This window comes from Pseudophryne corroboree, chromosome 7, assembly GCF_028390025.1.
Source record: "Pseudophryne corroboree isolate aPseCor3 chromosome 7, aPseCor3.hap2, whole genome shotgun sequence".
NCBI classification, from domain to species: domain Eukaryota; kingdom Metazoa; phylum Chordata; class Amphibia; order Anura; family Myobatrachidae; genus Pseudophryne; species Pseudophryne corroboree.
Window position 1 is genome coordinate 117,814,688 of NC_086450.1, and position 26,798 is coordinate 117,841,485.

General features: G+C 48.3%; 1 protein-coding gene across 7 annotated transcripts in view; it reads right to left on the minus strand.

Annotated features, from left to right (window-relative positions):
• B3GALT1 (beta-1,3-galactosyltransferase 1) overlaps positions 1–26,798 on the minus strand; it is a 571,239-nt gene that overhangs the window by 360,434 nt on the left and 184,007 nt on the right. The gene's annotated exons all lie outside the window — the stretch shown is intronic.

Here is a 26,798-nt window from a genome sequence, read left to right on the forward strand (position 1 = left end):
TTGCTCACAACAATAATAACCCGAATTTTTTGTAACAATAACTATGTACAAGTATTGCAGACAATCCGCACTTGGGATGGGCGCCCAGCATCCACTACGGACTATGAGAAATAGAATTATCGGTAAGTAAATTCTTATTTTCTCTGACGTCCTAGTGGATGCTGGGGACTCCGAAAGGACCATGGGGATTATACCAAAGCTCCCAAACGGGCAGGAGAGTGCGGATGACTCTGCAGCACCGAATGAGAGAACTCCAGGTCCTCCTCAGCCAGGGTATCAAATTTGTAGAATTTAGCAAACGTGTTTGCCCCTGACCAAGTAGCTGCTCGGCAAAGTTGTAAAGCCGAGACCCCTCGGGCAGCCGCCCAAGATGAGCCCACTTTCCGTGTGGAATGGGCTTTTACAGATTTTGGCTGTGGCAGGCCTGCCACAGAATGTGCAAGCTGAATTGTACTACAAATCCAACGAGCAATAGTCTGCTTAGAAGCAGGAGCACCCAGCTTGTTGGGTGCATACAGGATAAACAGCGAGTCAGATTTTCTGACTCCAGCCGTCCTGGAAACATACTGTATATTTTCAGGGCCCTGACTACGTCCAGCAACTTGGAATCCTCCAAGTCCCTAGTAGCCGCAGGCACCACAATAGGCTGGTTTAAGTGAAATGCTGAAACCACCTTAGGGAGAAATTGAGGACGAGTCCTCAATTCTGCCCTGTCCGTATGAAAAATTAGGTAAGGGCTTTTATAGGATAAAGCCGCCAATTCTGAGACACGCCTGGCTGAGGCCAGGGCTAACAGCATTACCACTTTCCATGTGAGATATTTTAAGTCCACAGTGGTGAGTGGTTCAAACCAATGTGATTTTAGGAACCCCAAAACTACATTGAGATCCCAAGGTGCCACTGGAGGCACAAAAGGAGGCTGTATATGCAGTACCCCCTTGACAAACGTCTGGACTTCAGGAACTGAAGCTAGTTCTTTTTGGAAGAATATTGACAGGGCCGAAATTTAAACCTTAATGGACCCTAATTTTAGGCCCATAGACAGTCCTGTTTGCAGGAAATGCAGGAAACGACCCAGTTGAAATTCCTCTGTAGGGGCCTTCCTGGCCTCACACCACGCAACATATTTACGCCAAATACGGTGATAATGTTGCACAGTTACATCCTTCCTGGCTTTGATCAGGGTAGGGATGACTTCATCCGGAATGCCTTTTTCCTTCAGGATCCGGCGTTCAACCGCCATGCCGTCAAACGCAGCCGCGGTAAGTCTTGGAACAGACATGGTCCCTGCTGGAGCAGGTCCTTTCTTAGAGGTAGAGGCCACGGGTCTTCCGTGAGCATCTCTTGAAGTTCCGGGTACCAAGTCCTTCTTGGCCAATCCGGAGCCACGAGTATAGTCCTTACTCCTCTCCTTCTTATGATTCTCAGTACCTTGGGTATGAGAGGCAGAGGAGGGAACACATACACTGACTGGTACACCCACGGTGTTACCAGAGCGTCCACAGCTATTGCCTGAGGGTACCTTGACCTGGCGCAATATCTGTCCAGTTTTTTGTTGAGGCGGGACGCCATCATGTCCACCTTTGGTTTTTCCCAACGGTTCACAATCATGTGGAAGACTTCTGGGTGAAGTCTCCACTCCCCCGGGTGGAGATCGTGTCTGCTGAGGAAGTCTGCTTCCCAGTTGTCCACTCCCGGAATGAACACTGCTGACAGTGCTATCACATGATTTTCCGCCCAGCGAAGAATCCTTGCAACTTCCGTCATTGCCCTCCTGCTTCTTGTGCCGCCCTGTCTGTTTACGTGGGCGACTGCCGTGATGTTGTCCGACTGGATCAGCACCGGCTGACCCTGAAGCAGAGGCCTTGCCTGACTTAGGGCATTGTAAATGGCCCTTAGTTCCAGGATATTTATGTGAAGTGACGTTTCCATGCTTGACCACAAGCCCTGGAAATTTCTTCCCTGTGTGACTGCTCCCCAGCCTCTCAGGCTGGCATCCGTGGTCACCAGGACCCAGTCCTGAATGCCGAATCTGCGGCCCTCTAGAAGATGAGCACTCTGCAACCACCACAGGAGAGACACCCTTGTCCTTGGAGACAGGGTTATCCGCTGATGCATTTGAAGATGCGATCCGGACCATTTGTCCAGCAGATCCCACTGAAAAGTTCTTGCGTGGAATCTGCCGAATGGAATCGCTTCGTAAGAAGCCACCATTTTTCCCAGGACCCTTGTGCATTGATGCACTGACACTTGGCCTGGTTTTAGGAGGTTCCTGACTAGGTCGGATAACTCCCTGGCTTTCTCCTCCGGGAGAAACACCTTTTTCTGTACTGTGTCCAGAATCATCCCTTGGAACAGCAGACGTGTCGTCGGAATCAGCTGCGATTTTGGAATATTTAGAATCCATCCGTGCTGTCGTAGTACTACTTGAGATAGTGCTACTCCGACCTCTAACTGTTCTCTGGACCTTGCCCTTATCAGGAGATCGTCCAAGTAAGGGATAATTAAGACGCCTTTTCTTCGAAGAAGAATCATCATTTCGGCCATTACCTTGGTAAAGACCCGGGGTGCCGTGGACAATCCAAACGGCAGCGTCTGAAACTGATAGTGACAGTTCTGTACCACAAACCTGAGGTACCCTTGGTGAGAAGGGCAAATTGGGACATGGAGGTAAGCATCCTTGATGTCCAGAGACACCATATAGTCCCCTTCTTCCAGGTTCGCTATCACTGCTCTGAGTGATTCCATCTTGAATTTGAACCTTTGTATGTAAGTGTTCAAGGATTTCAGATTTAAAATAGGTCTCACCGAGCCGTCCGGCTTCGGTACCACAAACAGCGTGGAATAATACCCCTTTCCTTGTTGTAGGAGGGGTACCTTGATTATCACCTGCTGGGAATACAGCTTGTGAATGGCTTCCAATACCGCCTCCCTGTCGGGGGGAGACGTTGGTAAAGCAGACTTCAGGAACCGGCGAGGGGGAGACATCTCGAATTCCAATTTGTACCCCTGAGATACTACCTGCAGGATCCAGGGGTCCACTTGCGAGTGAGCCCACTGCGCGCTGAAATTCTTGAGACGGGCCCCCACCGTACCTGAGTCCGCTTGTAAGGCCCCAGCGTCATGCTGAGGACTTGGCAGAAGCGGGGGAGGGCTTCTGTTCCTGGGAAGAGGCTGTCTGCTGCAGTCTTTTTCCCCTTCCTCTGCCCCAGGGCAGATACGAGTGGCCTTTTGCCCGCTTGCCCTTATGGGGACGAAAGGACTGAGCCTGAAAAGACGGTGTCTTTTTCTGCTGAGAGGTGACCTGGGGTAAAAAGGTGGATTTCCCAGCCGTTGCCGTGGCCACCAGGTCCGATAGACCGACCCCAAATAACTCCTCCCCTTTATACGGCAATACTTCCATATGCCGTTTGGAATCCGCATCACCTGACCACTGTCGCGTCCATAACCCTCTTCTGGCAGAAATGGACAGCGCACTTACTCTTGATGCCAGAGTGCAAATATCCCTCTGTGCATCTCTCATATATAGAAATGCATCCTTTAAATGCTCTATAGTCAATAATATATTGTCCCTGTCCAGGGTATCAATATTTTCAGTCAGGGAATCCGACCAAGCCACCCCAGCACTGCACATCCAGGCTGAGGCGATTGCTGGTCGCAGTATAATACCAGTATGTGTGTATATACTTTTTAGGATATTTTCCAGCTTCCTATCAGCTGGTTCCTTGAGGGCGGCCGTATCAGGAGACGGTAACGCCACTTGTTTTGATAAGCGCGTGAGCGCCTTATCCACCCTAGGGGGTGTTTCCCAACGCGCCCTAACCTCTGGCGGGAAAGGGTATAATGCCAATAATTTTTTAGAAATTAGCAGTTTTTTATCGGGGGAAACCCACGCTTCATCACACACCTCATTTAATTCATCTGATTCAGGAAAAACTACAGGTAGTTTTTTCACACCCCACATAATACCCTTTTTTGTGGTACTTGTAGTATCAGAAATGTTCAAAACCTCCTTCATTGCCTCAATCATGTAACGTGTGGCCCTACTGGAAAATACGTTTGTTTCCTCACCGTCGACACTGGAGTCAGTGTCCGTGTCTGGGTCTGTGTCGACCACCTGAGGTAACGGGCGCTTTAGAGCCCCTGACGGTGTTTGAGACGCCTGTACAGGTATTAACTGATTTGCCGGCTGTCTCATGTCGTCAACAGTCTTTTGTAAAGTGCTGACACTATCACGTAATTCCTTCCATAAGACCATCCAGTCAGGTGTCGACTCCCTAGGGGGTGACATCACTAATACAGGCAATTGCTCCGCCTCCATACCATTTTCCTCCTCATACATGTCGACACAACGTACCGACACACAGCACACACACAGGGAATGCTCTGATAGAGGACAGGACCCCACTAGCCCTTTGGGGAGACAGAGGGAGAGTTTGCCAGCACACACCAGAGCGCTATATATATACAGGGATAACCTTATATAAGTGTTTTTCCCTTATATAGCTGCTGTATAGATTTATCTGCCAATTTAGTGCCCCCCCTCTCTTGTTTTACCCTGTTTCTGTAGTGCAGGACTGCAGGGGAGAGTCAGGGAGTTTCCCTCCAACGGAGCTGTGAGGAAAAATGGCGCCAGTGTGCTGAGGAGATAGGCTCCGCCCCCTTCTCGGCGGCCGTTCTCCCGCTTTTTCATGGAAAAACAGGCATGAGTTAAATGCATCCATATAGCCCAGGAGCTATATGTGATGCATTTTTTGCCCCCTAAGGTGTTTATATTGCGTCTCAGGGCGCCCCCACCCAGCGCCCTGCACCCTCAGTGACCGGAGTGTGAAGTGTGCTGAGAGCAATGGCGCACAGCTGCGGTGCTGTGCGCTACCTTATTGAAGACAGGACGTCTTCTGCCGCCGATTTTTCCGGACCTCTTCTGCTCTTCTGGCTCTGTAAGGGGGACGGCGGCGCGGCTCTGGGACCCATCCATGGCTGGGCCTGTGATCGTCCCTCTGGAGCTAATGTAGCCTAAGAAGCCCAATCCACTCTGCACGCAGGTGAGTTCGCTTCTTCTCCCCTTAGTCCCTCGATGCAGTGAGCCTGTTGCCAGCAGGTCTCACTGAAAATAAAAAACCTAAAACTAAACTTTTTTCTAAGCAGCTCAGGAGAGCCACCTAGACTGCACCCTTCTCGTTCGGGCACAAAAATCTAACTGAGGCTTGGAGGAGGGTCATAGGGGGAGGAGCCAGTGCACACCAGGTAGTCTTAAAGCTTTTACTTTTGTGCCCAGTCTCCTGCGGAGCCGCTATTCCCCATGGTCCTTTCGGAGTCCCCAGCATCCACTAGGACGTCAGAGAAAGATGGGTTTCTGTTTTCCCAGTTTTACTACATGCCCTAACAGCATTATAGGGATGCTACTGTACCTTTACTAGCACTCCCATAACAATGCATTGAGTTTGCAATATTAGGGCACTATAGGCCAATGGAAGGCATTGCTGCTTCGTAAACAGAGGTAACACTCCGCTGCACATCAAAAAAAGACAGCAGTATAACTATAATGCAATGTATCCTTTACTTATAGCCAAGATTATTTGCAAAATTCTGTAGTCTTTGCTGTTTAGTAAGAGTGAAGGTCGGTAAAGGTCAATAAAGAACTGTGTACCTGTAGTTGTCTCTTTTACATGTTAATTTGGCTTATTTCCGCTGTCACTGTCTTGTTTGTGTATGTTGATTTTTGCTATTGTTGATGTCTATTGTTTTGCAACCAGAACATATTTGACATTTTTGCTTTACATCATCTTCACCAGGGATAACATTTTCATTCCTTAATTTATGTTATTTTAATATTACATACAGTAGTAGATTTATACTGTAGTTGTTTATACTGAATTAGTGCAAACCCAACAATTTCCCCATACATATAATCAATTAAATCTACCAATTGTAGCAATTCTGAATGTAAAATCAAATACGGTACATATGCTTTCATCCAGGTCTGAAGCAGGTACAGGGCGCATTTTAATTTGAAAAGATTTAATTTCCCTTGATGGTAAAAAGTACTTGTGTGGAAATACTACTAAAGGGGTTGTTCCATCAAAAACACACGTTATTACCTTTCATTGACTGGCCGACAATGGTGTCACTTCAATGACCAGTGTGATTGTGGTCACTTTTTAAGAAAATAGTTTTTCTGTGTTTTTTGTTTTTTTAAATATATGGACATTTGTGGTCATATGTGTCAGTGCTCCATTTTTCTGTGAGCACAAGGCACCTACAGTATGCAAAAGTGTAACACTGGGTGATACATATTGTCTAACTGTGCTTTACAGGGCTGTGGGGGAGACAGGCAACTTTCTTTATATATTTAAAGTTGAGTCCCTTTAATTGTGATCCTAAGCCAGCATACAACCACAATGTCAAGTGATTTAGTACTGCTGGACTGCATGGAAAACCATTTAAAATAAGATTTTACTTACCGATAAATCTATTTCTCGTAGTCCGTAGTGGATGCTGGGACTCCGTAAGGACCATGGGGAATAGCGGCTCCGCAGGAGACAGGGCACAAAATAAAAGCTTAAGGATCAGGTGGTGTGCACTGGCTCCTCCCCCTATGACCCTCCTCCAAGCCTCAGTTAGGATACTGTGCCCGGACGAGCGTACATAATAAGGAAGGATATTGAATCCCGGGTAAGACTCATACCAGCCACACCAATCACACCGTACAACTTGTGATCTGAACCCAGTTAACAGTATGATAAACGCAAGGGAGCCTCTGAAAAGATGGCTCACAACAATAATAACCCGAATTTTTGTAACAATAACTATATACAAGTATTGCAGACAATCCGCACTAGGGATGGGCGCCCAGCATCCACTACGGACTACGAGAAATAGATTTATCGGTAAGTAAAATCTTATTTTCTCTGACGTCCTAGTGGATGCTGGGACTCCGTAAGGACCATGGGGATTATACCAAAGCTCCCAAACGGGCGGGAGAGTGCGGATGACTCTGCAGCACCGAATGAGAGAACTCCAGGTCCTCCTCAGCCAGGGTATCAAATTTGTAGAATTTAGCAAACGTGTTTGCCCCTGACCAAGTAGCTGCTCGGCAAAGTTGTAAAGCCGAGACCCCTCGGGCAGCCGCCCAAGATGAGCCCACTTTCCTTGTGGAATGGGCTTTTATTGATTTTGGCTGTGGCAGGCCTGCCACAGAATGTGCAAGCTGAATTGTACTACAAATCCAACGAGCAATCGTCTGCTTAGAAGCAGGGGCACCCAGCTTGTTGGGTGCATACAGGATAAACAGCGAGTCAGATTTTCTGACTCCAGCCGTCCTGGAAACATATATTTTTAAGGCCCTGACAACGTCAAGCAACTTAGAGTCCTCTAAGTCCCTGGTAGCCGCAGGTACCACAATAGGTTGGTTCATGTGAAATGCAGAAACCACCTTAGGTAGAAATTGAGGACGAGTCCTCAATTCCGCCCTGTCAGAATGAAAAATTAAGTAAGGGCTTTTATATGATAAAGCCGCCAATTCTGACACACGCCTGGCTGAAGCCAAGGCTAACAGCATCGACACCTTCCATGTGAGATATTTCAAGTCCACAGTGGAAAGTGGTTCAAACCAATGTGACTTTAGAAAACTCAACACCACGTTGAGATCCCAAGGTGCCACTGGAGGCACAAAAGGAGGCTGTATGTGCAGCACCCCTTTTACAAATGTCTGAACTTCAGGTACTGAAGCCAGTTCTTTCTGGAAGAAAATCGACAGGGCCGAAATTTGAACCTTAATGGACCCTAATTTTAGGCCCATAGACAGTCCTGTTTGCAGGAAATGAAGGAAACGACCCAGTTGAAATTCCTCTGTAGGGGCCCTCTTGGCCTCACACCACGCAACATATTTACGCCAAATGCGGTGATAATGTTTTGCGGTTACGTCCTTCCTGGCTTTGACCAGAGTAGGAATGACTTCTTCTGGAATGCCTTTTTCCCTCAGGATCCGGCGTTCAACCGCCATGCCGTCAAACGCAGCCGCGGTAAGTCTTGGAACAGACAAGGCCCCTGCAGTAGCAGGTCCTTTCTTAGAGGTAGAGGCCACGGTTCGTCCGTGAGCATCTCTTGAAGTTCCGGGTACCAAGTCCTTCTTGGCCAATCCGGGACCACGAGTATAGTTCTTACTCCTCTCTTTCTTATGATTCTCAGTACTTTTGGTATGAGAGGCAGAGGAGGGAACACATACACTGACTGGTACACCCACGGCGTTACCAGAGCGTCCACTGCTATTGCCTGAGGGTCCCTTGACCTGGCGCAATATCTGTCCAGTTTTTTGTTTAGACGTGACGCCATCATGTCCACCTTTGGTTTTTCCCAACGGTTTACAATCAGGTGGAAGACTTCTGGGTGAAGTCCCCACTCTCCCGGGTGAAGGTCGTGTCTGCTGAGGAAGTCTGCTTCCCAGTTGTCCACTCCCGGAATGAAAACTGCTGACAGTGCTATCACATGATTTTCCGCCCAGCGAAGAATCCTTGCAGCTTCTGCCATTGCCCTCCTGCTTCTCGTGCCGCCCTGTCTGTTTACGTGGGCGACTGACGTGACGTTGTCCGATTGGATCAACACCGCCTGACCCTGAAGCAGAGGTTTTGCTTGACTTAGGGCATTGTAAATGGCCCTTAGTTCCAGAATGTTTATATGAAGAGATGTTTCCATGCTTGACCACAGGCCCTGGAAATTCCTTCCCTGTGTGACTGCTCCCCAGCCTCTCAGGCTGGCATCCGTGGTTACCAGGATCCAATCCTGAATGCCAAATCTGCGGCCCTCTAGTAGATGAGCACTCTGCAGCCACCACAGGAGAGACACCCTTGTCCTTGGCGACAGGGTTATCCTCTGATGCATCTGCAGATGCGATCCGGACCATTTGTCCAGTAGATCCCACTGAAATGTTCTTGCATGGAATCTTCCGAATGGAATCGCTTCGTAAGAAGCCACCATTTTTCCCAGGACCCTCGTGCACTGATGCACTGAGACCTGGCCTGGTTTTAGGAGGTTCCTGACTAGCTCGGATAACTCCCTGGCCTTCTCCTCCGGGAGAAACACCTTCTTCTGGACTGTGTCCAGAATCATTCCTAGGAACAGTAGACGTGTCGTTGGAATCAGCTGCGATTTTGGAATATTTAGAATCCACCCGTGCTGACGTAACACTACCTGAGATAGTGCTACTCCGACTTCTAACTGTTCCCTGGATCTTGCCCTTATCAGGAGATCGTCCAAGTAAGGGATAATTAAAATGCCTTTTCTTCGTAGAAGAATCATCATTTCGGCCATTACCTTGGTAAAGACCCGAGGTGCCGTGGACAATCCAAACGGCAGCGTCTGAAACTGATAATGACAGTTTTGTACTACAAACCTGAGGTACCCTTGGTGAGAAGGGTATATTGGGACGTGGAGATAAGCATCTTTGATGTCCAGAGACACCATATAGTCCCCTTCTTCCAGGTTCGCTATCACTGCTCTGAGTGACTCCATCTTGAATTTGAACCTTTTTATGTAAGTGTTCAAGGATTTCAGATTTAAAATTGGTCTCACCGAGCCGTCCGGCTTCGGTACCACAAACAGCGTGGAATAATACCCCTTTCCTTGTTGCAGGAGGGGTACCTTGATTATCACCTGCTGGGAATACAGCTTGTGAATGGCTTCCAAAACTGCCTCCCTGTCGGAGGGAGACTTTGGTAAAGCAGACTTCAGGAACCGACGAGGGGGAAACGCCTCGAATTCCAGTTTGTACCCCTGCGATACTACCTGTAGAATCCAGGGATCCACTTGCGAGTGAGCCCACTGCGCGTTGAAATTCTTGAGACGGGCCCCCACCATATCGGAGTCTGCTTGTAAAGCCCCAGCGTCATGCTGAAGACTTGGCAGAAGCAGGGGAGGGCTTCTGCTCCTGGGAAGCGGCTGCATGGTGCAGTCTTTTTCCTCTTCCTCTGCCCCGGGGCAGAAAAGAGTGGCCTTTTGCTCGCTTGTACTTATGGGAACGAAAGGACTGAGTTTGAAAAGACGGTGTCTTTTTCTGCTGATGTGGAGTGACCTGGGGTAAAAAGGTGGATTTTCCAGCCGTTGCCGTGGCCACCAGGTCCGATAGACCAGCCCCAAATAACTCCTCCCCTTTATACGGCAATACTTCCATGTGCCGTTTGGAATCCGCATCCCCTGACCACTGTCGCGTCCATAACGCTCTTCTGGCAGAGATGGACATAGCACTTACTCTTGATGCCAGGGTGCAAATATCCCTCTGTGCATCACGCATATATAGTAATGCATCCTTTAAATGTTCTATAGTTAACAAAATATTGTCCCTATCCAGGGTATCAATATTCTCAGTCAGGGAATCCGACCATGCGACTCCAGCACTGCACATCCAGGCTGAGGCGATTGCTGGTCGCAGTATAACACCAGTATGTGTGTATATACTTTTTAGGATATTTTCCAGCCTTCTATCAGCTGGTTCTTTGAGGGTGGCCGTATCAGGAGACGGTAACGCTACTTGTTTAGATAAACGTGTGAGCGCCTTATCTACCCTAGGGGGTGTTTCCCAACGCGCCCTAACCTCTGGCGGGAAAGGATATAATGCTAATAATTTTTTAGAAATTAGCTGTTTTTTATCGGGGGAAACCCACGCTTTTTCACACACCTCATTTATTTCCTCTGACTCAGGAAAAACTATTGGTAGTTTTTTCTCACCCCACATAATACCCTTCTTTGTGGTACTTGTAGTGTCAGACAGGTTCAATGCCTCTTTCATTGCCGTGATCATGTAACGTGTGGCCCTACTGGACATTACGTTTGTCTCGTCACCGTCGACACTAGACTCAGTATCTGTGTCAGGGTCTGTGTCGACCCACTGAGGTAACGGGCGTTTTAGCGCCCCTGACGGTGTCTGAGACGCCTGGACAGGCACTAATTGATTTGCCGGCTGTCTCATGTCGTCAACAGTTTTTTGCAAATTGCTGACATTATCACTTAATTGTTTAAATACAATCATCCAGTCAGGTGTCGACTCCCTAGGGGGTGACATCACCAACACAGGCAACTGCTCCGCCTCCACATCATTTTCCTCCTCATACATGTCGACACACGCGTACCGACACCACACACCGGGAATGCTCTGATAGAGGACAGGACCCCACTTAGCCCTTTGGAGAGACAGAGGGAGAGTCTGCCAGCACACACCCAGCGCTATATATATATACAGGGATAACCTTATATAAGTGTTACTCCCTTATAGCTGCTGTTAATATATTTATTTGCTGCCAAACGTGCCCCCCCTTCTCTTTTTTACCCTGATTCTGAAGCAGGACTGCAGGGGAGAGTCAGGGAGCCGTCCTTCCAGCGGAGCTGTGAGGGAAAATGGCGCTTGTGTGCTGAGGAGATAGGCTCCGCCCCTTCACGACGTCCTTATCTCCCGCTTTTTCTGTGTAAAATGGCAGGGGTAAAATACATCCATATAGCCCAGGAGCTATATGTGATGTATTCTTTTTAGCCACCTAAGGTATATACTGTAATATTGCGTCTCAGGGCGCTCCCCCCCCAGCGCCCTGCACCCTCAGTGACCGGAGTGTGAAGTGTGCTGAGAGCAATGGCGCACAGCTGCGGTGCTGTGCGCTACCTTAGTCTGAAGACAGGATCGTCTTCTGCCGCCGATTTCACCGGACCTCTTCGTCTCTTCTGGCTCTGTAAGGGGGACGGCGGCGCGGCTCCGGTGACCCATCCAGGCTGAACCTGTGATCGTCCCTCTGGAGCTAATGTCCAGTAGCCTAAGAAACCCGATCCACTCTGAACTCAGGTGAGTCCGTTTCTTCTCCCCTTAGTCCCACGATGCAGTGAGCCTGTTGCCAGCAGGACTCACTGAAAATAAAAAATCCTAAACAAAACTTTTATTCTAAGCAGCTCAGGAGAGCCACCTAGATTGCACCCTTCTCGGCCGGGCACAAAAATCTAACTGAGGCTTGGAGGAGGGTCATAGGGGGAGGAGCCAGTGCACACCACCTGATCCTTAAGCTTTTATTTTGTGCCCTGTCTCCTGCGGAGCCGCTATTCCCCATGGTCCTTACGGAGTCCCAGCATCCACTAGGACGTCAGAGAAAAATGTATACACCATGCACCTCTTAATGTGCATATGCCTTCACCTAACTTTTGCTCATATGCACCTGTAATTCATCATCTGTAAGCTCAGATGGCAACATCGGGTGTGATATACATAGGACACGATGACATCCACTGAGGTTAGAAGAAAAAAATTCCATACATAACGGAAAAAAGGGTTCTTCACAGTAAGAACAGTAAGGATTTAGGATTCTCTGCCAGAGAAGGTAGTAATGGTGGACTCAATCACTAAGTTTAAAAATAGATTAGATAAATTCCTAGCGGAAAATAAAATAAGATTTTAAACCTACCGGTAAATCTTTTTCTCCTAGTCCGTAGAGGATGCTGGGGACTCCGTAAGGACCATGGGGAATAGACGGGCTCCGCAGGAGACATGGGCACAACAAAGAAACTTTAGAATGGGTGTGCACTGGCTCCTCCCTCTATGCCCCTCCTCCAGACCCCAGTTAGAGAAACTGTGCCCAGATGAGACGGATAGTACGAGGAAAGGATTTTGTCAATCCAAGGGCAAGATTCACACCAGCCCACACCATCCACACCGTATAACCTGGAATATACGAACCAGTCAACAGCATGAAACAGACCAGCATCAGTCAAAGAATGAACAAAACTGTAACATAACCCTTATGCAAGCAAATAACTATATACAAGTCTTGCAGAATGTTGTCCGCACTGGGACGGGCGCCCAGCATCCTCTACGGACTAGGAGAAAAAGATTTACCGGTAGGTTTAAAATCTTATTTTCTCTTACTTCCTAGAGGATGCTGGGGACTCCGTAAGGACCATGGGGATTATACCAAAGCTCCTAAACGGGCGGGAGAGTGCGGATGACTCTGCAGCACCGATTGAGCAAACATGAGGTCCTCCTCAGCCAGGGTATCAAACTTGTAGAATTTAGCAAAAGTGTTTGAACCCGACCAAGTCGCCGCTCGGCAAAGCTGTAATGCCGAGACGCCTCGGGCAGCCGCCCAAGAAGATCCCACCTTCCTAGTGGAATGGGCCTTCACCGAATTAGGTAACGGCAATCCAGCCGTAGAATGAGCCTGCTGAATCGTGTTACAGATCCAGCGAACAATAGTCTGCTTAGAAGCAGGAGCGCCAACCTTGTTGGCTGCATACAGGACAAACAGAGCTTCTGTTTTCCTAATCTGAGCCGTTCTGGCTACGTAAATTTTTAAGGCCCTGACTACATCAAGGGATTTGGAATCCTCCAAATCTCCCGTAGCCACAGGCACCACAATAGGTTGGTTCATATGAAAAGAGGAAACCACCTTAGGCAAAAATTGAGGATGAGTTCGCAACTCAGCTCTGTCCACATGGAAAATCAGATAGGGGCTTTTGTGAGATAAAGCCGCCAACTCAGACACTCGCCTTGCAGACGCCAAGGCCAACAACATAACCACTTTCGAAGTGAGATATTTTAATTCCACGGTTTGAAGAGGCTCAAACCAATGAGACTTAAGGTACTGTAACACCACGTTAAGGTCCCATGGTGCCACTGGGGGCACAAAAGGAGGCTGGATATGCAGCACTCCCTTCACAAAAGTCTGGACTTCTGGTAGAGAAGCTAATTCCTTCTGAAAGAAAATAGACAGGGCCGAAATCTGTACCTTAATGGAACCTAATTTTAGGACCAAATTCACTCCAGTCTGTAGGAAGTGGAGAAAACGGCCCAGATGGAACTCCTCCGAAGGAGCATTCCTGGTCTCACACCAAGACACATACTCCCTCCAGATACGGTGATAATGTTTCGCTGTCACCTCCTTCCTAGCCCCTATCAGAGTAGGAATGACCTCATCCGGAATGCCCTTTTCGGCTAGGATCCGGCGTTCAACCGCCATGCCGTCAAACGCAGTCGCGGTAAGTCTTGGAATAGACAGGGCCCCTGTTGCAACAGGTCCTCTCTGAGAGGAAGAGGCCACGGATCTTCTGTGAGCATTTCCTGTAGCTCCGGATACCAGGCCCTTCGAGGCCAATCTGGAACAATGAGAATTGCCTGTACACCTTTTCGTCTTATGATTCTCAATATTTTTGAGATGAGAGGAAGAGGAGGGAACTCATAGACCGACTGGAACACCCACGGAGTCACCAGGGTGTCCACTGCTACCGCCTGAGGGTCCCTTGACCTGGCACAATACCTCGGGAGCTTTTTGTTGAGGCGTGACGCCATCATGTCTATTTGAGGCAGTCCCCACTGACTTGCAATCTCTGCAAAGACTTCTTGATGAAGTCCCCACTCTCCTGGATGGAGATCGTGTCTGCTGAGGAAGTCTGTTTCCCAGTTGTCCACTCCCGGAATGAAGACTGCTGTCAGAGCGCTTACATGATTTTCCGCCCAGCGAAGAATTCTGGTGGCTTCTGCCATTGCCACTCTGCTACTTGTTCCGCCTTGGCGGTTTACATGAGCCACAGCCGTGACGTTGTCTGACTGAATCAGAACCGGTAGGTCGCGAAGAAAATTCTCCGCTTGACGTAGGCCGTTGTATATGGCCCTCAATTCCAGTACATTGATGTGTAGGCAAACCTCCTGGCTTGACCACAGACCCTGGAAGTTTCTTCCCTGTGTGACTGCTCCCCAGCCTCGGAGGCTCGCGTCCGTGGTCACCAGAACCCAGTCCTGAATGCCGAACCTGCGACCCTCTAGAAGGTGAGCACTCTGCAGCCACCACAAGAGAGATACCCTGGCCCTGGGGGACAGGCTGATCATCTGATGAATATGTAGATGTGACCCGGACCACTTGTCCAGAAGGTCCCACTGAAAGGACCTTGCATGGAACCTGTCGAATGGAATGGCCTCGTAAGACGCCACCATCTTTCCCAGAACTCGAGTGCATTGATGGACCGACACCCTTTTTGGCTTTAACAGGTCCCTGACCACATTCTGGAGTTCCTGGGCCTTTTCCATCGGGAGAAAAATCCTTTTTCGTTCCGTATCCAGAATCATGCTTAAGAAAGGAACCAACTGTGACTTTGGTAGATTGAGAATACAGCCGTGCTGTTGCAACACCCTCAGGGAGAGTGACACGCTGTTCAGCAACTGTTCTCTCGATCTCGCTTTTATTAGGAGATCGTCCAAGTACGGGATAATTGTGACACCCTGCTTGCGCAGGAGCACCATCATTTCCGCCATCACCTTGGTGAAAATCCTCGGGGCCGTGGAAAGCCCAAACGGCAACATCTGAAATTGGTAATGACAATCCTGTACAGCAAATCTCAGGAACGCCTGATGAGGAGGATATATGGGGACATGAAGGTATGCATCCTTTATATCCAGGGACACCATATAATCCCCCCCCCTCCCCTCCAGGCTGGTGATGACCGCTCTGAGCGATTCCATCTTGAATTTGAACCTTTTCAAGTATAGGTTTAAGGATTTTAAATTCAGAATGGGTCTGACCGAACCATCCGGTTTTGGTACCACAAACAGGGTTGAGTAGTACCCCATCCCCTGTTGAAGCAGGGGCACCTGGACCACCACTTGTTGAAGACACAGCTTTTGAATTGCATTTAAAACTACTTCCCTCTCCGGGGAAGAAGCTGGTAGGGCCGATTTGAAAAACCGGCGAGGAGGCACCTCTTCGAATTCCAGCTTGTAACCCTGGGAAACAATGTCTATTGCCCAGGGATCCACCTGTGATTGAATGCAGATGTGGCTGAAAAGTCAAAGACGTGCCCCCACTGGGGCGGACTCCCTCAGGGGAGCCCCAGCGTCATGCAGTGGATTTTGTAGAAGCCGGGGAGGACTTCTGTTCCTGGGAACTAGCTGTAGTTGACAGCTTTTTCCCTCTGCTCTTACCTCTGGCAAGAAAGGAAGATCCCCGTACTCTCTTGGTTTTTGCGACCGAAAGGACTGCATCTGATAATGTGGCGCTTTCTTTTGCTGTGAGGAAACATAAGGTAAAAAAGTGGATTTACTTGCAGTAGCTGTGGAAACCAGGTCCGTGAGACCTTCCCCAAATAATTCCTCACCCTTGTAGGGCAAAACCTCCATATGCTTCTTTGAGTCGGCATCACCCGTCCATTGTCGGGTCCACAGGGCTCGCCTAGCAGAAATCGCCATGGCGTTGGCTCTGGAACCCAGTAGGCCAACGTCTCTCTGAGCATCTCTCATATATAGGACAGCATCCTTAATATGACCCAAGGTCAATAAAACGGTATCCTTATCCAGAGTATCAATTTCAGCAGACAAGGTATCTGTCCACGCTGCTACAGCGCTACAAACCCAAGCCGACGCTATCGCCGGTCTGAGTAATGTACCAGTATGTGTGTAAATTGACTTCAACGTAGTCTCTTGCCTGCGATCAGCAGGAACCTTGAGGGTTGCGGTATCTTGAGACGGCAGCGCCACCTTTTTGGATAAGCGCGTCAACGCTTTGTCCACTCTGGGAGAGGATTCCCACCGTATCCTGTCCTTAGCCGGGAAAGGATGCGCCATAAGAATCCTTTTGGGAATCTGCAGTTTCTTGTCTGGAGTTTCCCAAGCCCTTTCAAACAACTCATTTAGCTCATGTGAAGGGGGGAAAGTAACCTCAGGTTTCTTTTCCTTATACATGCGCACCCTTGTGTCCGGGACCGAGGGGTCATCTGTGATATGCAACACATCTTTTATGGCAATAATCATATAATGAATACTTTTTGCCAATTTCGGCTGCAACCTCGCATCATCATAGTCGACACTGGAGTCAGAATCCGTGTCGGTATCAGTGTCTGCTACTTGGGATAGTGGGCGCTTTTGAGACCCAGAAGGGCCCTGTGACATAGTGAAAGGCAGGGATTGACTCCCTGTATTTCCCCTGGACTCCGCTTTGTCCAACCTTTTGTGCAATAAATTCACATTTGCATTTAAAACATTCCACATATCCAACCAATCAGGTGTCGGCGTTGCCGACGGAGACACCACACTCATTTGCTCCACCTCCTCCCTAGAAGAGCCTTCCGCTGCAGACATGCCGACACATGCGTACCGGCACCCCACACACTCAGGGAAATCTCTAATCTGGAGATAGTTCCCCCAACCAGGCCCTTTGGAGAGACAGAGAGAGAGTATGCCAGCACACACCCAGCGCCAATGACCCTGGAAACACAAGTCCCAGCAATATATTTTGTATATAATTTTGATTTATATATAAATATATTGACTGCGCCCAAATTCTGTGCCCCCCCCCCCCTCTCCTTCAAAGCCCTCTGTCACCGTGTTCAGCAGGGGAGAGTCCGGGGAGCCAGCTTCTCAGCAGCGTGCTGTGGAGAAAATGGCGCTGGTTAGTGCTGTGGGATCAAGCTCCGCCCCCTCAGCGGCGGGCTTCGGTCCCGCTCAAAATACAAAATAACCTGGCGGGGGATTGTATATCATACTGCCATAGCTGAATATACCTGTAATGCCAGTCAAGAGGATTATTGCTGCCCAGGGTGCCCCCCCCCCTGCGCCCTGCACCCATCTGTGCCTGTGTGTGTGTGCGGGAGCAATGGCGCGCAGCGTTTCCACTGCGCATTACCTCAGTGAAGATCTGAAGTCTTCTGCCGCCTGTGAAGTCTTCTTTCTTTGTATACTCACCTGGCTTCAATCTTCCGGCTCTGCAAGGAGGACGGCGGCGCGGCTCTGGGGGTTCCGGTATGAATGGTCGACCATGTTATGGTCGACAGTCATTAGGTCGACCACTATTGGTCGACATTGACATGGTCGACATGGACACATGGTCGACATATGAAAAGGTCGACATGAGTTTTTTAACTTTTTTGGGTGTCGTTTTTTGCGTAAAGTGACTGGGAACCCCAATTAGTGCACCGCGTCCCCTCGCATGTCTCGCTTCGCTCGCCATGCTTTGGGCATGGTGCCTTCGCTCCGCTACCGCTTCGCTCGGCACACTTTACCGTTCCAATCATAGTCCATGTGGATCGTAAAGTATGGAAAAGTTCCCCAAAAGAAAAAAAAGTAAAAAAACGCATGTCGACCTTTTCATGTGTCGACCTTTCATGTGTCGACCATGTGTCCATGTCGACCATGTCAATGTCGACCAATAGTGGTCGACCTAATGACTGTCGACCATAACATGGTCGACCATGTGAACGGATACCGGCTCTGGGACGAACGGCAAGGGTGAGACCTGCGTTTCGATCCCTCTGGAGCTAATGGTGTCCAGTAGCCTAAGAAGCAGAGCCTATCACTGAAGTAGGTCTGCTTCTCTCTCCTCAGTCCCACGGCGCAGGGAGCCTGTTGCCAGCAGGACTCCCTGAAAATAAAAAACCTAACAAAATTCTTTATTACAGAGAAACTCAGGAGAGCTCCCCTGAAAGCACCCAGTCTCCTCTGGGCACAGGATCTAACTGGGGTCTGGAGGAGGGGCATAGAGGGAGGAGCCAGTGCACACCCATTCTAAAGTTTCTTTGTAGTGCCCATGTCTCCTGCAGAGCCCGTCTATTCCCCATGGTCCTTACGGAGTCCCCAGCATCCTCTAGGACGTAAGAGAAATATAATACAGGTTGAACTCGATGGACATTTGTCTGTTTTCAACCTCAACAACTTTTTAACTATATAACTATGTAACTATATAACATATATATATCATTTGGTAAGAAGAGCTGGGCAGTTCCGGGTTGCTGAGTGGTGTCCACGAATGTAACCAAAGGCAAAAATAAGATTTTATTGTGCTGATGTGAGAGTCTATGGGTGGAACCTTTTGAGGGTCCCATTGTATTTTTGTTGAGATGGTAGTAAGTCAGACTTGCCTACCCTCCCGCATTCAGCGGGAGGCTCCCGATTTTTCAGTGAGCCTCCCGCTGCCCCGCAGCGCTTGCCTGCCCTCCCGGTTTTTAAATTAGAGCCCTGTAAATCCAGACTGCGCATGCGCAAGTCCGGAAATGCGGGGGGCAGGGCCTGAACGTAAGAGGTCAGAGCCGTGGTTGCAGTCCTGCCTTCTGCTGTGCACTCAGAGTCTGCAGCCTGAGCGGAGGCAGGAGAATAAACAGCAGAGCAGCTGGCCTACTGACAGCCAATGCTCTGCTTCACTGCTGTTGGCCCCGCCCACCTCACTCACAGGGCTGCGTGTAACACACAGCCCGTCTGACCTCTTCCTGCTCCTCCTCATGTGCCTGCCCAGTGCTGCTGCCTCCCTCCACCACACTGTCCCGGCCCCGGCTCCTGCTCTTCACAGGAAGGAGCAGCAATAGCCAGGTGGGTGCTGTGTGTGCTGGGGGTTTTATGAGAAAAGGGGATGTGTATAATGTGGTCGGGGGAGGGGTGTATGTGCTGTGCATGATATAATGATATATGGTACTTTCTGTTATAAGGGGGAGGGGGGGCTGTGTGATATGTAATGTGCTACCACGTGTAATATTGGGGAGGGGGGGTGTTGTGGGGTGGTGGTGTGTAGGATTGTGCTGTGTTTAATATAATGTAATATGGTGCTGTGTACTATCTGTAATATGGGGAGGAGGGCTGTGTGAAATGTAATGTGCTACTCGGTGTAATATTGTGGGGACTGTAGGCTGTGTAATGTAATGTAATATGGGTCTGTGTGTGCTGGCAGTAATATGGGGAACTGGGGCCAGGTCCTTAACGAGGTGTGTGCCAGGACCACCGGCAACATCCACCTGGCTGCACCATCACACTGGGGGTCCGGCCCTCCTTCCGCCATCACCGCTACTCTCACCTAGGTAGCCAGGCAGCGTTGCAGCTCCCCCTCCGCTCCCTTCCTATGTGCTGGGAGAGATGACGTCTCTCCCAGCCCGCCCCCAGCCCACCCACAATGCCCTGTGCTGCGAAGAGTGCAGTGTAGGGCGGGAAGAGGAGAGGCATGCCGGATTGTCAAAGGTGAGTATCTCTCTCTCTCGCCTGCCATAAACTGTAAATAAGGTGGACTGCCTACCATAATGTGTAAAAAAAAGAAAAAAGAAAAAAGGGGACTGCCTGCCGCACTGTGTAAAAAAAGGGGGACTATGCTGCTGTAATGTGTAAGAAAAAAAAAAAAAAGGGGGGACTATGCTGCTGTAATGTGTAATTTATTTATTTTTTTGCTGCTTTTAGTACTAATTTTCACCATTGCAGGACACACCTCTGAGTGTCAATAAATACGTCTATAGGTAGTCCTCAACACGCACTTTGAGCGAAGCATGACCCCCCCCCCCCTTCAACGGCGTGCCGCGCTTTGTGCGGCGTATTATGCTGCCGCCTGGAATCTCCCTGAAACTAGTTTTCAAAAGTAGGCAACTATGTAGTAAGTGTTGGTCTATAGTTATATTGGTACAGCCAATGCGGGAAAAACCTTTGAATAATGTATGTAATAAAGACAGTCCTGATGTCCCTTCGCGTTCATGATTGACTTAACACATGCACTATATTAGGCTAATCCATACAGTATTTGAGAAAAGAAACGTTGAAATTCATGATGGGGTGCTCCTACGGGATGCATTTATAATGCTGGTTGTCGGGATCCCGGCGATCAGGAGCCTGACACCAGAATACCGACAGCTGACATACTGTATTACTGGTGGTCGGAATGCCGGTACCCACCCGTAATTCTCACTCAGTTGGTGGCAAGCGCAGCGAGCCCGTGAGGGGACTCGCTACCTCCCTACCGGTATACCAGTAAACGGGATGCTGCTGTCGGTATACTGACAGCCGGAATCCCATCATACCCATTCCAGTCCTACAGTGGTAATAGGTTTGGCTTTGAAAATACAAATCCATACTTACATAAATTTCCTCTCTGGCTTCTGATCCAGGGAGATCCAGGGAGGTACACATTGGTGGGGTATGACATTAATAATTGAATGATTATAGCCTTGAATCTAGGGGTTAAAGTGAGACGGAACAGGGTGGAAATGCATTCCGTCAGTTTCACTTGGAGACGGAACGCAGTTCCGCCTCTTCTGGCTCACCTAACCCGATGTGTGGCCGCAGGGAGATGCCGGACGCCCACTGAGATTGTGTTACCAGCAGGCGCCCGGCTCTCTCTCCACAGCGGCAGCCGTAGACAGGAGCTCAGTACTGAGCTCCAGCTTCCGTCGCTGCCACTGTGCGCTATGGGAGAGACGTCATGACGTCTCTCCCATAGTGCCGAGGAGCGGACGCCCAGAGGACTGCAGCGGTCGGACATGGGAGCGGGGCTTGGTGAGTATTGATTATTATTTTTTGTTGTGCAGCGGCACATCTGCTGTGGGGCATTACTACTGGGGGAAAACTACTGGGGGGCATTACCACTGAGAGGCACCTACTGGGGGGCATCTACTGGGGCAAACTACTGGGGGACATTACTACTGGGGGGCTTCCACTGGGGGCAAACTACTGGGGGCATTATTACTGGGGGCCAACTACTGGGAGCATAACTACAAGGGGGCATTCTACTGGGGGCAAACTACTGGGGGAAAGCTACAAAGGGCAAACTATAAGGGGGCAAACTACAAGGGTCAAGCTACTAGGGGCAAACTACAAGGGGGCAAACTACAAGGGGGCTAACTACAGGAGGACATTACTACTGGGGGCATAACTACAGGGGCATTACTACTGGGGGCATAACTACAGGGGCATTACTACTTGGGGCATTACTACTGGGGGGCTAAACTACTGGGGGCATTACTACTTGGGGGCATTACTACTTGGAGGCATTACTACTGGGGGCATTACTACTGGGGGCTAAACTACAAGGGGGCATAACTACAGGGGCTAAACTACAAGGGGGAAAACTACAGGGGGACATTACTACTGGTGGCTAAACTACAAGGGGCAAACTACTGTGGCTAAACTACTGGGGGCATTACCACAGGGAGGCTAAACTACATGGGGCAAATTACATGAGGGCTAAACTACTGGGAGCATTACCACTGGGAGGCTAACCTAAAGGGGGGGGGGGTAAACTACTGGGGTCATAACTGCAGGGGCATTACCATTGGGGGCATAACTACTGGGGCTAAACTACAGGGGGCTAAATGACTGGGGGCATTACTACAGGCAACATTACTACTGGGGGCAATACTACACAGGGGCATTTACCATTAAGGGCATTACTACTGGGGGCACTACTAATGAGGGCATTGTAAAGGGGGCACATCATAAGGCTCATCACACCTGGGGACATAAGGGGCACTACTTTTGCTGGCATTGCATAAGGGGCACCACTACTATGGGGTCTATATAAGGGACACTACCACTGTGGGCACTACGAGTGCAGTGGACATTGCATAAGGAGCACTACTACTGTGGGCATTTTATAAGAGGCGCTACTGCTGTGGGCATTATGTGTATTATGGGGTGCTACTACTGTGGGCATTATTACTATTGTGTGACCATGCCCCCTTCTTTTTGAGACCATGCCCCTTTTTTGTGGCGCACGCAATACCTTTTATTACATGGGCGCTGTGGGGAGGGGGCGTGAGTTCCACCTCCTCTCTAGGACCACTTTAAGCACTGCTTGAATCCCATGTAACAATTCACATCAATACATCATAGGACAGGGTTGTGGTGATTAATCATAGAGAAATACGTCACTGCATCCCCTGCCTTTCCACTTCACTGGATACGTGAGATATGGAAAGACTGCCCACTTGTCCAATGAGCCAGGAGAACATCCCCAAATTTGGAAGTCTACCTGAGATTTGATGGCTGTGGGCAACTACTGTACAGCATGTACATATCCACTATTTACACCAGGGGTGGCCGGACTTTTGGGACCTGGGATCTACTTTTTGTTCACTTACTTACCAGTGATCTACCGCCGCCAAATAACACCAATAATAACACTCACATTTAAAAATAGCTTTAATAATGACAGCATCAAATAATCCCCCTTTGTGCAAATCCCCCCCTTTGCAGATCACCCGCTTCCAGTCTCCTGCATAATAGCCCCCTGTACAATAATCCTCTCTGTGCAGATCCTCCACTCGTTGCAGATCCCCCTTGTGTAAAAAAAATCTTTTGTGAAGATCCACGCTCTGTGCAGATCCCCCCCTTTGCGGATTGTCCCTTCCTTTGTGAAGAAACACCCCTTTGCATAACTTACTTGACAAGTTGCCACGCTGCCTAGCTTCAGTCCTCCCTCTCCCTGCAGTCACGGCTAATGCTTTCACGCTGCATGGCCTCCCGCTGGTTGTTTCTCCTGTCGTCGCCACCACCAGTTGGATTAAATTGGATCCTATTAGCGCCCAGGCTCCTCACATCGCGGTTGACGTCATTATGTCACCTGCGCACCCGCACACTGCATCCATGGGATCTATGAAGAGAAGCAGCGGCGGCAGGCTCCTTACAGTTATTTTCTGTTAAGTCTGTCGTGATCTACCAGCCGATGTTCCGCGAGCTACCGGTAGATCGCGATCTACCTTTTGGCCACCTCTGATTTACACTATACACATTTGCATATGGAACTGTAATCCCATAACAGTAGATGCAGACTGAGATTTTCTGGAGGAACATCTCAAAACTGGAATTTGAAAATATATCTGATTGTATATTAAGCCAACAGTTTATTCTAAAATGTGAAAAATGGCTGTGTCTAAGGCCAGCCTTATACCCATGGTTCAATTTTCAGTTTTTTATTAATTCAAAAGCTCAATTTATCTTCACGAGTTGTATTACAGATGTGTCCACATACATCTAGCCTCCTGGCACATTAAACAGCCCTTTTAGTCACACCATGCCGTGGCGCGGCTAAGTAGTATCAAGCGTCTTTTTGTGTGACTTTTTCCATTACAATGCATCTTATTCGCAAACTGATGCAAATATGATGCACAATTTGCTTCTGCCGATTAAAACGATATGTGGCATGCCTATGGCCCTCATTCCGAGTTGTTCGCTCGCTAGCTGCTTTTAGCAGCAGTGCAAACGCTAAGCCGCCACCCTCTGGGAGTGTATCTTAGCTTAGTAGAAGTGCGAACAAAAGGATCGCAGCGCTGCTACAAAAAAAAAATTGTGCAATTTAAGAGTAGCTGTAGACCTACTCCTACCTTGCGATCACTTCAGACTATTTAGTACCTGTTTTGACGTCACAAACACGCCCTGCGTTCGGCCAGCCACTCCCCCGTTTCTCCAGCCACTCCTGCGTTTTAATCTGGCACGCCTGCGTTTTTACACTAACTCCCCGAAAACGGTCAGTTACCACCCAGAAACACCCACTTCCTGTCAATCACTTAACGATCAGCAGTGAGACTGAAAAGCGTCGCTAGACCTTGTGTAAAACTGCATCGGCTTCTGTGAAAGTACGACGCGCGTGCGCAGTGCGCCCCATACGCATGCGCAGAATTGCCGATTTTTTGCCTGATCGTTACGCTGCGAACGAAAGCAGCTAGCGATCAACTCGTATATTCTATGTGCCACCGTGGCTGTATCTGCATATGAAATGCTATGTTACACTGTTTTCCTAGAAAACACTGTAACGTAGCATTTCGTATTTTAATCAGCAGAGTCTGATTGTGTGTCTTATTCATATAGTTATGCGAGTAAGACATATTTGCTCTTCTCTTAAAACGAATTGAAATGTATTATGAAAGATTCACTATCTGCTGCTACTCAAGAGTTAAAGCATAGGTAGTTTATGCTAATGACATCATTCACATATGTGTGAACTAGACTTGTGCATGTTATTGTGCGCTCATTTATGTGTCATATTCTGGTCACAGGTTAATTAAAAATAAACTACACCTAAAGAATTCTAACTATTTATCTCACCCACATGGCTAATTTATGTTCACGCTTAACTTTTGCAGAATCTGTGCTCTAAGCATGTGATCACACTTTGAAATTGTGTAGCATTAATTATGTTGCCACTGATGCTGCTTTCACATCGCAAAACCTGCTTTTGAAACGGTTCTTTAAACGGTTCTTAAAACGGGTCTGAGCAGTTAAACCCCCTTCACATCGCATGTTGTAACCAGTATATTACCATTTCATTACCGTTTTGGTACCTTTCACACTGAACCCGTTTCACCCATACAAAACAGTGGTTGTCATTTTAAATGTTTATTTCCTGCTTCTGCCTGGTGAGATCACACATGGAGACAGCCTATCACCTTCTGGGGCTTGCAAATACCGTTTCAGACTCTTTCACACTGCACAATTAAACGGTTCTGAAACGGGTAGGACCCTGCTTTTTTACCGTTTCAAAATACCGGTATTTTGTAAACGGTAAATTGAAGGTGACCCTTTCACATCGCAGCTCGAACCATTTAGGAAGCCAGTAAAAACGGCAAATTACCGGGTACAAGCTGCGGTGTGAAAGGGGTATTACTATTAGTTGTACATTAAATATACAGAGGAGCATTTTTTAATTGGATTAGGCAATTTTTGTATAACTATGTGTAGCATAAAATTAAGTTACATTTTTTGTTAAATTTAAATATGTTGTAATCCAGACTGTGTGTTAAATAAGTGATCCCCTTAATTACTTTTAACAACAAATAATGGACTAATCAGAATAAAATAAAAGCCATTGAAAAATGTGGATGTTTTGAATATAGGCCCTCATTCCGAGTTGATCGCTCGCTAGCTGTTTTTAGCAGCTGTGCAAATGCATAGTCGCCGCCCATGGGGGAGTGTATTTTCGCTTTGCAAGTGTGCGAACGCCTGTGCAGCCGTGCTCTGCAAAAAACATTTTGTGCAGTTTCAGAGTAGGTCTGAACTTACTCAGCCCTTGTGATCACTTCAGTCTTTTTGGTGCCGGAATTGACATCACACACCCGCCCTCCAAACGCCTGGACACGCCTGCGTTTTCCATATCCCTCCCAGAAAATGGTCAGTTGACACTCATAAACGCCCTCTTTCTGCCAATCTTCTTGCGTTCGGCTGTGCGTATGGATTCTTTGTTAAATCCATAGTTCAGCAACGATCCGCATTGTACCCGTACGAAGAGCGTGCGCATTGCGGTGCAGGTCAGAGACCTGATCACAGTGCAGCAAAAATTGGCAGCGTGCGATCAACTCGGAATGACCCCCATAGATCCCAAATCTTATCTTACAACTATAGTTGTGAGCTTCAGTTATGACTCTTTACTGCTGTAACTTGACCAAATAGGGATAGAATTTACAATTTTATTAACATTCCAAAATGTGGAGCAGAATGTAATGAACTCTGAGTACGGCGGCTGTGCGGGATGCCGGCCGAACTCAGACTTTTTTTTTAAAGGGGCAATCATGTACAAGGCTAAACCATACCTTGTACATGATTTCCCCTTTAAAAAAAAGTTTGAGTTCATCCGGCATCACGCAAAGCCGTCGGACTTGGAGTTCATTACATACTGCCCTGTGTTTTCAAAGTAATGGGTGTTAACCTCATTCTGGTGCATGGTGCAGGTAATGCCATATTTATGAGCTTCTTTGCGCCTCATGGGGATGCCCAACCAAACTTATTTTTTAATGATGGGAAAGCTTTGGTAAGTAGATAGCTATATAAAATAGCACAACATTCAATAAGCTACTGTTGCCTTCTAAGATGGATCCCGTTTGATTTTAAATTCTCTAGGCTACAGCACCAGTATAATGCAATATTAGTGAAGTGAATCTCAGCAATGAAAAGATGATGGTACGGATGACAATCAACCATCTCATTATCGATGGTTAGCAAGCAGCGACTGGATGCTACAAATATTCAATGATTTTGCCATCAATGGCAGAGGCACTATATTTGTCCATCACTGAGTTCTGACAGTAATGTGGCAATGGTTTTTTTTCTCATC